The sequence below is a fragment of the Corvus moneduloides genome, chromosome 3, assembly GCF_009650955.1.
Source record: "Corvus moneduloides isolate bCorMon1 chromosome 3, bCorMon1.pri, whole genome shotgun sequence".
Classification (NCBI taxonomy): domain Eukaryota; kingdom Metazoa; phylum Chordata; class Aves; order Passeriformes; family Corvidae; genus Corvus; species Corvus moneduloides.
The window spans coordinates 34,105,161-34,117,836 of record NC_045478.1 but is presented as its reverse complement, the minus strand read 5'-3'; the positions used below and the strand labels follow the sequence as shown (position 1 = coordinate 34,117,836).

Genomic DNA, 12,676 nt, shown 5'->3' with positions numbered 1-12,676 from the left:
ACAATCAACCGCTGGTAACTCCCTTATATTCAGGAGGAAAAATGTGTAGTGAGGAGCTGGTGAGGAGCTTTCCTACCATCCTAATAAAACTTCACGTGTAAATCTCATTCTACACCTATCTCAGTTCTACTTCTGATGATTTGAGATGATTTGTGATCAGTAATCTGATTGTCCAGGAGTACTGCATAGATTACGAACTGCATTCAAGTGCGGTGTTTGTCCAGGTTTTCTTTGTCCCATCAGCTTTAGGTCTTCCCAGGGTATGAAAGGCCTGTGATGTGCTGCTGTGCCCACTTACTGCTACTCTGACTCAGTGCTGCTGCCTGGAGCACTCCATTATCCCTACAACCTACCCCAAAAATGCAGATCAGCAAATGCAAAATGGTTCTTTTCCGTATATTTTTTTCTATGTTTTTATGTACTCCCTGAAGGAATGTAGAGAATATTTCCTTTGTAGTTTGAGCACAGTGATTTGGCTGATCCTATGAGTGGCAAGATATACAATGCTTATGTGTGTGGAATCAGATGGAAAGCAAGCACTCTGGCTGCCCTTCACCTTTAATGTACGTAGAGGTGGGCTGCCCATTCCTTTCAGTTGCTTTCTTCTAGAAAGAAAATGTTTTGAAGAAAAAATATTTGTACAATATTTTGGCCTGTTGGAGATGAATGGTCCCTTCATAGAGATTTCAGCTTCTTGAGTTAAAGTGTTTTTCTCAGGCCTGAATAAACCTAAAGTCTTTATAGTAATCAGTGTTCACAGGAAGCTACTTCCTAAAATGTAATGGTTAACTGGCTTCTATTATCAGTACAGGAAGCTAGTTAAAATCCCTTACTAATGTACTTTATTATTTCTCACCATATTTCTCTTCTGACATTTCAATAATCCACAATCATGTCTTTTGCTTTAATGATTGTTGAAGTTTATTTAGAAGTTTGAAGATAAATTGCTTTGTTATGTGTCTTCATATATCTGTATGAAAAAATATCAAATCCCCTTGTTTGCAGCTCAAATTCTATCTTGATGGCCATCTCTTGCTCTATGTGACACCCCCTATTTTTGTTGTGAATGGTAGAAGTAAACCTGAATGCAGGTAAAGGCTTGAAACTCACACTACTATAAAAAAGTGTTTGTTAATCTTGAGTTTGGAGAGACTTACATTTATCTGTGTGTCAGCTGGCAGTGTAAGCCAAACTAATCGCACAAAACAGTTGTTTATGTCTAGTTAGGTTCTTAGACTGCCCTCACCACTGAAACATCTGTATTCCTGCTAAAATATATTAGGTACACTAAACTGCCCATCCCATGTTTTCACTTGTTTCTTTTCGTGTTTGCATCAGGACATTTTTCTGTTTCCTTCCCTCTCCTGGTTAGATTATTTATTTGTCTGTATCTGAAGAGCTTTTTTTCCTCTTTTTTGTCAGCCTATTGCTTAATAGAGAAGTTGCAACTCCTACTAATATTAGCAGTGAAGGACTTCTGCATCAAATTTTGCTCCTTGTTTGACTAGCAAGCAATTTGACTAACTAGCAAACAAGTTTTTGTTGTTTTGTTTTTTTTTTTTGTCTTATAGACCACTACAGCCATATGTGACAAGCCAGCCCTGTCTTTCAGCTACAGAAGTATTAATATTTTCTTCAGGTACTCAGGTTCTGCTTCAGTACTTTGTTATCCTGTGTTGAGAATTATTTATTTTACTTGTTCTGCAATGTTTTATTGATTTGTCTTGCTTAAAATGGTTATATTGTTCTATTCTGTTTAATTCCCAACTATGTCACTATGATCTGGAGACTAATAGTTTTTTTTATCTACTAGTTGTTTTCTGAAGGGTAAACTGTCCCTAAAAGAGTTTTAGTTATGATGCCTTGGCGATTTGTTATTTTCTGCAAATTTTTTTATATCCCAACCTATCATAGATGCAGCACTAGTAAAAAGCAAGCAATGCAGAAGCATTTGGTGGATGATCTGGAGGCCATCCTTCTGAAAGAAATGTAGAAGAATAGTTTGAGATGCCTAAGTGTATTCTTCAGTTTCTAGAAGGATTTACTTAGACCTCAGGGAGAAAGAAAATCTGCTTAATATGAAAGAATTGTGGGAAAAACATGACAAAATAAAGTAAGCCTCAATTTTTAGCAGTATATATGTGGGAGGGAAGCACAAAATACTCAAAAATCTTGGCCTCCCACATTCTGTAGAGGAGAAATATGGGAGTAATATTTGCCAAAAAGAGATCTGGTTTTGGTTAAAGAAATCTTAGACCTAATGTGGATTCTAGGGATTATCCAACAGAAGTAGCATAAAGTGCATCAGCTTTGAGTATTAATTGAATTGTATGTTTTCTCAGTATCACTGAAATGTGTAGTTCAAGAGAGTCTTTGGACTTCTCTTAGGTAGTTAAACTCTGGCTTCTGAAGTTAAACTTCTGAAATTTTGGGGAAAAAAACCCCAAAGAATTATCTGGTTATTTCACTTTCTTGTGAAGCCTAAATTTTATTTACTTCTTAAAAATGTGTTACATGAAATAGCACATGAGAAATACTACTAAACACATTCATGAAAAAACCCAAATCATTACTATGGGAAAAATATAAGATGTAGAATTGTGCTGCAGACTAGATTCTCCTCAGATTACTTTTACTGTCCTAAAATGAGTGTTCAGTCATCTTCTCTCAATGGTTGATGTTGATTAACTACAGAGGAAGCAAAACCAACCAGCTCGGACTGTATACCTAACTTCATGTCTGATTTAGGGGAGACAAATCTGCTCTGAGGTACTGTTAATTTACTGTGCTGACTCCGTCTTTGGAGATACTCCGGAGCTGTCTCTAGACATGGTGCTGGGCAGCCTGCTCTAGGTCACCTTGTTTGAGCAGAAGGATTGGATGAGATGACCTCCAGAGGTTCTTCTGAATCTCAGCTGTTGTCTGATTCTGTGACACCCATTAAAAAAAAAAGACATCGTAAGTAGAAAGTAGCAATATGTTAATTTGTAAAGAGAAAGGTGACCTAATAAAATGAATAATGTGATGTAGTTTTCCTACAAATTTCTTTAGGCAGTACTATCTCTGGCTTTCTCTGCTAAGCAATCTTTGTGCTGTTGTTATGCTTTTGATTACTGGAAGTGGGGATCCTCAGGAACTAACTGAATATAGGTCTGCTAAATTAGTCGGGTAATGAAAAGGAAGGAAACTTAGTGGCTGTCAGTGGTGACTGATGCTTACCTTTAACTCAGTGAGCACCTCATTCTGTTGAGGTTGCTCTTACCCTGAAAGGCAGTACTTTAGAGGATGAGGAGTGTTTAAGGCACTTTCTTAGCTTGTTTCCCTTTCCTTTTTTAGGAAGAGATGCCTTATGAGGAAGCTTTCTGCAGGGCTCTTGCTATTGTAGGTTCAGTTTCCTCTGTATCCCTTCTCTTGATTTCTGCATTGTGCAGTAAAACATTTCCCTGTTGCCTATGGATTCCCTGTGTAATCTCCCATCACTATTTTTGTTTCTCTAAAAAAATTGCATTCTACTTATGCGGACTAAGGAGTCTCAGGTAGTTCTTTTAACTTAGAGGGGTTTTCATCTAAATAATTTGTGTTAGTAGAAAGGCGTTGGACACCAGTTTGTACTGAGATTATCAGACATTCACTGCAGGTTTTGGTTGAGATGGATTTCCTAAGAAGTTGCATAGGCTCTGCATACAAAAGGAAAGGCTTTAGATTTGTTAGTTTGCTCTTTGGCACTATGAACATATGGTTTAAGTAAGTCACATATGATGGGTGATGTTCCAGCATGGTGCTTTGTAGTCAGACTGAAGGTGGCAGATTTTATATTCAGTCCAAACATGCTATAGTTCAAACTTTTTCTGTAATTCCAACTGCTGACTTACTGGTAATAGCAGGAGTAGCATTTGGAGATTTTTTTCACAGAGAATGTTTTCCAACAGATACCATTTAAAAATAGAAATCCTTCTGCTGCTTCCAAAACCAAACCAAAACAAAAGTATTTTTATAATTTTAGTGCCAAAATATACAAAAAGTTTGTATGCTAGTATGGGCAAAACTGACTCTAAAGCAATAAAACCGTTTTTTTCCCCCCAAATTTCCTGTTTCCACCTGCACTTGTTACTATAAATATTTCTTATCTATATTATTCTGCCCTTTCAACAGTCAATAAAAAAGCAAAACGAATCTTTCCTAACACTCCCCAGTAAACTCTGTGCTTAGAGAACTGTTCTAAACATCACTGCTTAAAAATAAGTCCTTTTTAAGTACTTTCATCTATCACTGGCAAGCAATGTCTTTTCAGATGCAAGTGACTGGAACACCAATTTAACTGAGCCCTCTTCATTATTGTTCACCACATCTTAAATAATGGAAAGTAGAAAGCAGATTCCTCTTCCCCACATCCGTGAAAGTAAAACCAGAAAATGTAAATTATGTCAAATAAGCTGTTTTGCATATATCCTCTTTTTCTTTACATTGAAAATGGCATGTGTTTGATACTTCATGGAGATTAAAATCTTGAATTTCAAAACTCGGCCTCTGACCCCCTGTGGAGATGTTCCTCAAGCACAGATTTGTGTCTGAATCTAAACACCTTATCCCTTCTCTCTTTTTCTCCTGTGCAGTTGCACACAAATTATTCATACCAATGCTGTGACTGTCTGAGAGGTGTATGTCTACAGTTTGGTTATGGGACTGGAAAGGCTCTTCATGAAAAAATTAGTTGGACTGTAACTTACATCTGGGATACATATATGGTTTATTTCTGGGGCATCTTGTCCTGAGGCTTCCAGGGAGACAAAACTGGGAAAGACCACTTCTTCCTAGCCTGGTCGGTCCCAGATGGAGGACTCCAGGCAGGTACCTACTTTTAAACTATTGGGATGCTTATATATGTTTAGCCACTTCTTTCTCCTCATCAGTTCAAGTCCTAGAGATCCACAGATAAGGTAATAAGGAGTTTAGGCTCCTGTCAGTAAAATCTGCAGAAGCACTAATGATGTGAGTGTTGGCTTACAATGTCTTAATTGCAGTAAGGTGTAACCAGTCAGAACTTGTACTGAACCATGGAAATGGCCACTGGGGGGATGACAGAAGCCAGTGTCTTATAGGAAATACAGCTGCAGTGTGGGCATGTGCAGTGGAGGAATCCTCCCCCTAGCCCACAGAAAACCAAACACGGGAGCAAGGGACGGTGCAGAATTGGATGAAAAGAGTAGAACTCCCTCTGCCCGTCCTCTCCCATCGCCCACCATGAGTTAACCCTGACGCAGAGATAGGTGGCACTGTGTTCTTGGGGATGGCGGACCAGGGCTTCACATCCAGTAGTGCTTGACGCTGTTTCCAAGGACAGAGCTGCCCTTCTGGGGGAGCTAGCCCTTAGGCAGGTGTTCTGTTTTGTTTGGAGAAAATATTTTTTGCTTCTAGTTTGCATGTTTAATGTTCTTAGTTTACGAAGACTGCCGTGTTTCACCTCAGAGTGCTTCATTTCACTTGAAAATTATTAATTTGTATGGGGCGGGGGGAACCTGGTAAAGACATGTTCTCTTCAGGTTTATTAATAGCCACAGGGACTTATTTAGGCTTGAGAAAATTGAGAGAGGTTGAAGGCCAGTGACTAACCATCTCATGGTCTAGGAACTGAAGTCAGCCATCATCAAACTGAAAACAGATTGCAAAGGCTGGGTTTGCTTGAAACAGCAAGTGTAATTTACTCTTGGACTGCATTTATACTTTGCTGTGGCAAATTATCCATGTTTAATTTATATAATCTTTCTCAAAAATGTGCTTTAATTCACTGCAACTTGCTGTTTTGCACGAGGAAAATTCCACAATCTTTCCTGTGTTGGAGGCTGTATTAGATTATGAAAACAGTTTATTCTGGCCTTAAAAGCAAATAATCCATTTTCAGCTCATTTTTATCTTAGTTTTTGAGCAAGTTGCATACCACTCCGGGGGTGCAGCAGCAAAGCCAATAAGGTGATTTACTGCATTTCCAGAGGTCTGATTTGGCACTTTCCTACAGACTTGTGCTTGCTACTGTCTCTATTTGACCCAGCTGTAGTGAGAGCCATGTTCTGGGGCTTTGGATTCAGAATAGTCCAAACGTGATTCTAAAGTTATCACTGTTTTTTCTGTCATTTTTTTTTTAGATAGCGTTGTGCCTGCCTAAGTCCAATGGGCCTGCTGATGTTCTTGATGTGGCTGTATAACTAACTTCCCCATATTTGATCTGCACCTCACGTCATTTGAAGAAATGGGATGCCAATACTTTTCTTTGTACAAAGGAAAAATAAGAAATATAAAATAACTGAAATGGACATGCCTTTTAGTATGTTTCCTTCATTAAAATTACAACTTTAAAAAAAAGCAAAAAATGTTTCTTGAAGACAATATATACAACAAGACAGCATATGAAGAATCAAAATGAAAGACACCCCGGTTTTAGTTCACTAATAAAGCATGCAAAACTATTACAGAAAAGACTATAACATTCCAAATGTTCCTGGAGGTTTGTGACTGTGGTGGGGATATTTTGGCAGGATTATAAAATAGACAACTAAACTGAATCTATGAACTAAATGCAGAAATATGTTTCTTTCTTTGGTTATAAAAAAGCAGGTGCTGAGATGAAAATATAGTAGACCTAATATCTAAAAAGCAGTGTCAGCTTTTTTTTTAATAAGGTGACAATAGTAGCTGTAAAATTAAAAAAATCAATACCTATCCCTCCCAAAATACAGATTTGAGGAGGTGCAGCCAAGATCATATTAATCAAAACATGATTCAACACCCTCCCTTCCAACAAACTGTAAGGAAGCACAAGTTACACTGTAAAGCCAAAACAAAGCTAAAAGCAGTAGCATGCTTATCTCTAAAATAATAGAGATTTATGGAAGTAAGCAATAAGTATGAAAGCAGGTTATCACAAAACTGTGGCACATTACCCTTCAAGGAAATGAAAAAAATAATTGGTTAGAAACTAATTATAATATTTATTATTTACTTCAATGCATTTTAAGGAGCAACTTAATGAAGAACTCAGTGGTTGGTCACGCAGAATTATACACATATTAGAGCTCCCTAGGACATACAGTTAAGAAACTCTAAGTCTGTTCACGTAGATTTGTTTCCAGTATATTGGTCTAGTTAAGGCTGATGTAAAGTATTTGAAAAGGACAAAGGTAGTAGGCTGTATCTCTGAATACCTCTATGACTAAGAGATATACTTGTACACAAAAGTGATGGATAGCTGAGATAAAAATTACGTGGTAATACTATTGTATGTGTTCCAGAAAAATCTTATTTAAAGGCATATATTTTAAGGTCAAGAGAAACCAGTAAGGTCAGAAGAAGACGTCTGTTTTGATCTTCTCTATAAAAACCATAAATTTTCTGCCAGTAATTTCTGCCTCAAGCCTGGAATTTCTCTAGAACAGCTCACATCATAAAAATTTTTCATCCATTTTCTAGCAATGTAGGTACAAAGAAATATGATTGTGTGAACAGTAACAGTCCCTCATCTGTATTTCTGATTAACATTATCTTTGAAAATGGTAATAGGTCCTGCTGCTGCCCTTCTTCACTGTCTAGTGCCAAATTTTGTTCCCTTTTATTTGCATTGCTCTGGCCTTTGTTGTTTTGATTGAAATAATACTGAGATGTTTGGCCTCCATTACAAATTTTCTTAGAATTATTTACTTTGGACTCCGCTATCTTGGTTGCTTGACTAAGAGATATCAGAAATTATAAGGAAGTTGCTTTTTGGACTTAGTTGGAGTATGTCAGTAAGACTTTAGATGATGCTCTTTATTGACATTAGGACCTAACATAGGATGCCAAACTAAAACATCTCTTTCATGGTTTTGTTTTTCCTTTTATTCCCCACCCTCCACAACCTGTCTATTTATAACTATTTTTTCCATCATTCAATTGGGGAAAAACTTAGATGTGAACCATTTTCATATTGCACAAAGTTAAAAACTTTACATTTCCAGTATCGATGATTAATTACACCCTTCCTATACTAGAAGTCTTTATATTTTCTCTGACTCACTTGCAAAACCTAATCTGTTCTATTTGCCTAAATTTTTTTGCTGAAATTCCCCTTGTGTTAGAGGATTATATTTGTGGTGCACAGCTGGGGAGTGAGTTTGCAAGTGTACAAGAATGAGCAGACTCGCACCAGCAGGTCACTATTGAAACCCACCCACAAGGGCTGGCAGCAGAGAATGCCTCCTAAGAAGTTGTATTGTTTTCCACTCAGTGAATGTGCCAGTAACTAATGGGAGAGAAATGTTGAGAATCATTTGTTTTTTTCTGAGATCTATAAGCCAAGTTAATTGTTTTGTTTGCCTGATTTATTATACTTGAATGAATAAAGTACTGTTAATACTGCACTTTGAGCAAGAAGTTAAAGCCAGAATAGTCAAAAAGTTACTCATCTGGTTGGAGCACCTAAATTTTATGTGAGGGAACTACATTAGAGATTCTTGTAGTGGATATCTGTATCTTGCTTCAGTTCAAAGTGGAAGCGTATAACAGCAAACTTTATGCCAATACATTATCGTCTCTAAAATAATTTTCCAAATAGCTGTTTCTGAAAAACAGAAGTTTTCCTATTTTTCATACATTCTAACTATTCTGTCCAAGTCAAATATTGAAATGCAAATGGAAATTAGTGATTACTACTTGGTCTCCAAAAAAAAATATATTTGACATGATGAAAGTGTTTGGAGCTTTCATAAATGTGTCATCAATGTCTAAATATCAGTTACTTGAAGTGATACCTAGTATTAACTTCATTTTCTCCTTATGAACAACTTGGGAATGAAAGTATTTTTTCATTGTTCCTTGCTTGTTTAGATAATAACACAAATCAAGCAGAAGTCATTCCAGAGACAGGGTTAGAGCACCAGGCTACAGCTAATCCCATAGCTGCTTCCCATAAGGCCTTGTACTCACCCCCTGGTATCTCATCTAGTTGTGGCCAGTTATGTTCCTGCATGTTGAAATTGTCACAGACTGTGTGCGATACCTTTTCACTCCCCATCCTACTCCTTGCACAGCGACCCAGCATCGCTGCAGGGTACTGTTATGACCTGCTTGAATCTTTTTTTGCTCTGCAATGTTGGTATGTCCACCTGTATAAATATCAACAAGCAAATTTTTAGCATCATTTTACTTTTTTTCTTTCCTGTGTTCTTTCCTGCCTCTTCATCTAGCCTTAGATCAATACCACAAATCATCACTAGAGAAAAGCTTTCCAAAGGAAAGGAGGCTCATTCTGCATTTAACTCTGAAGTACTGCTCAGACGAGAACAGAGTTGTTGGAGTAGGGAATTTTCATTGCCAGAGACACAGAGGCTGTTCTGCCATGAGGTGGTAGAACCTGGTTCCAGAGTCTGAGATCCGCAACATCTTTGGAGTCTTGATATCTTGACAGTCTGTGGGCTGAAAACTGTCCAGTGTTACTGCTGGTCTGTTGATTAAGAGACTTGTGGCTTAGAATTAGGAACAGTAATTTGATCCAGAAGCGAGTGTGGATACATCAGAATGTATATAGCCCTGGAGTAATGTGTTCCTAGTACTCCTATCAAACAAATTGTGATTTGTGTGGCTTTCCTTTTCTTCAGTGAGAGACAGTGTAGGAATAACTGTAGGAAGCTCTTGGTCTGGGACAAAAAGGTTGTCTTTGGAATAAATATCACAGTGAAAAATTTCCACCCTAAACCTTTCATTAATTTCTCCATGTCATCTTAGTATATTTAAACTGTAAGAAATTATGCTGCAAAAAGTTCTTCCCACGTGTAATTTTTCCTCAAGTGAAGTGCATACCTTTCAAATTATAAACTTCCTACTTGTCCTAGGAAAATTCTCACTGTATAAATAATTGAACTCATCTGCAGTGAACACAAGTATTCTTTCTCTAGCAGTCTAAAATATATGCCTAAATACACATCTTGTACTTAGTGCTTTAAATAGTAATTACTCCTGTGAAGTCACTGGAAGCCCTTAAAAGGATTTGACAGTTTCCCCACAATCTTTCAGTGAATGTAGTAGCTGGGCTGTGCAGTGCAACATCCACTGATAATTCAGCAGCTGAGGAACTCAGCAAAGCCTGCTCCAAACTTCTCAGCTGTTGACAGGCTTGACTTGCTGAGAACACTGGTTAAATATAGCACAAGCGAGCTGAGCTCAACAAAGTCATTGCTGTAACACTGTGTGAAGAGACCAGAAGAGGGGAAATACAATCTGAGAACTAAACTGCCAAAGCCTAACACCACCTAGCAACAGTTGAAAAAACTTTTAAACAAAAGTCTGGGTGAGACACAGACGGAGTATACCTCCTACTTCTCCTGCCTGGGATTTCTGCAAGAAGCAGCTCCGGTCTTCTGTTCTCTACCTTGCTTCCTTCATTACTTCAACTGCTGGTAGACCTAGAAAAGTGGACAAAGTTTCTATCTTTGTGCTCTCCTCGGCTGGATCATTCTACTCCTGTGGTGGTGCTGTGGGACGGGCTACTGGAATCTTACAGTGTAAAGGATATTCCTAGGTCCGTGTTGCTGACAGGTAAGACTGAGTTAACCTCTCCATTGCTTCTGGGTTTTTTACAAGAACTTTTATTTTCTAGTGTTTTTTTTGCAAAAGATTTCTTTTCTAATTTCTATTGTCTCTTTCCTTCTTTGAACAATCTTCTGAGTTATTTGGAAATGTCAATAGATGAAAGCTGGGATAGAAGTTTTAGAGTTTTTTTTATGTTTCCATGATAGAAAAGCATTGCTTAAATAACTTCTGCAGTTCTGAGAACAAGCATAATGAAGTAGCTAGCAGTAATATGAAAAAATGTGCATAGATTTTGATGTGTATCTTGTTTATATCTGCTTACATGCAGACAGAAGACAAATCAACATTTAATAATAGAATACATATCATCCCTGACCAGTGATAGTCTAGCAGCTATTAAAAACAGTCACAACCTGTGTGATAAACAAGAGGAAACAGCCATTCAGTAACAGAACTAACCAAATAGTTCCTGACCCAGTGCATTTGTACTTTCTGTTTCCTTACTTTCAGGACACACCTGGTGCCTTTTGTACTACCTTTGTGACAGCCTCTCTTGGTTCTTTCTCTTGTGCTTATTTATATGGAATGAATATTCATCTCCGCTGCTTTGATTAGCAGCATACAGCAACAGTCCTGAGGACTGATCTTATGTTTATTGTACCTAAGTGTGCTTGAGCTGGGTCACTGTTGTTAAAGTGTACGTTCCTTTGAGCAAAATAAATGAGAAAGCAGTTCTTAGATGTTTTACCCTGACAGCAGGATGGAATGCTGTTTGTCAGTTAGAAATGCATATCCTACGGTCCCATAGCGGTCATGTAATTTAGGGGAGGAATTGCTTTGTATGATTTACATTGTCTTAACTGACAAAAGCTGTTTGATCAATTGGAGAATGAATTCTACTCCTCCCTGCCACCTCTTTTAAAGCTGTTTTCTGCAAACAAAACAAATCTAGTACGCATGAATTTTTAAGAGACATACTGATTATGAGTTCATATGCAATATGATTTCAGTAATGAAGGCAGAGATTTAAAGAATGCACTTACCCTGTGCTAAAACCCTGTTCACAGATTTATGTAGGATTGTCTCAGACAAAAAATATTTGTCCTAAGGAAGGAGTGAACTAACTGAGTCTGTGCTGACTGTCTGTGGTGTTTGACACACAGTCTGTGGACTCTGGGACTGCCTCAGGGAGATGAGAATGTCTTCCTTTAGCTAAATAATTCTAGTTGCATCCCTGCATACTACATAAATGACATCAATACCACATCTTAGCAGTGGATGGATTGGATGGAATTAAAATACTCTGAAGCAACTTTGACTTGGTGGCTGAGAATGTAACTGCCTGTGAAATGATAAAATAAATTAAGTATTAGGATGGAAGAAGTTCTTAAAAGCAAAAAGTAATACAGTGTACATTTTATTTCTTAGCAAGGGGCACACTGAAGCACTAAACAGAAACACTTTTTGGCGACTATCATTTAATGTGATAATTATTACTGTGGAATTACTAAAGCACTATGGGATCCCAAATCTAAATCTCAAAAGGAAACTTTGGAATTACTTTTTAATAAGGACATATCCTGAGAAAGTTACTTTTTCTTAAGAAGGCTACATAGTGAGAAATTAATCTGAGACAATATATGTACAGTTTTTGTCATCTTGACATTGGAGTGAAAATTACTGTTTCTTCTCTTTAATGAAGTATTTGGCAAATTAAACTGTGGAGAAATGACAAATTTAACCTTCTGAATAAATAGGGATGGCAAAATCTGGGAAAATACTATGGTAATATTGACTCCTTTTATGGTTTAGTTGTTCCTCAGCGTAAGTGTGGTTTTACAACTTCCCTTTTTTTTGCACAATTTACATTTAGCAAAGTTTTTAAAATCGAAAGGCAAATTATTAGCCTGATAACTATCACATGAAGTGACATTTGAACAGTCTAATAGCAACTTTGAACTCTAACGCACGGAGTTGTGGTTTTACATACATCTGTCTTCCTTTCCATTTCAAAATGGAGGAGGAGGCTAAAATTACTCTTTTCAACAGGTGTCCACAAAGAGGCTCTGGGATTTTCCAATCAAATCTATGGAATATGTGATGTGGCTATTCAACAGATGGT

The 12,676-nt window shown here is 37.4% G+C and overlaps 1 protein-coding gene and 1 long non-coding RNA gene across 4 annotated transcripts in view; both read left to right on the top strand.

Annotated features, from left to right (window-relative positions):
* Nucleotides 1–1,578: 1,578 nt before the first annotated feature.
* On the top strand, nucleotides 1,579–6,308 carry LOC116441994. Its single transcript, XR_004239329.1, has 2 exons — nucleotides 1,579–3,381; nucleotides 6,141–6,308. It is a non-coding gene; the product is annotated as an uncharacterized LOC116441994 (long non-coding RNA).
* Nucleotides 6,309–10,059: 3,751 nt separating this feature from the next.
* FILIP1 (filamin A interacting protein 1) overlaps nucleotides 10,060–12,676 on the top strand; it is a 103,180-nt gene continuing 100,563 nt past the window's right edge. For 2 of the 3 annotated variants that reach the window (XM_032104841.1, XM_032104840.1), the window contains exon 1: nucleotides 10,060–10,560. The gene's annotated coding sequence lies outside the window, so the exon portion shown is untranslated. The remainder of the gene's footprint in view (nucleotides 10,561–12,676) is intronic. The other variant, XM_032104842.1, reaches the window with a different exon arrangement.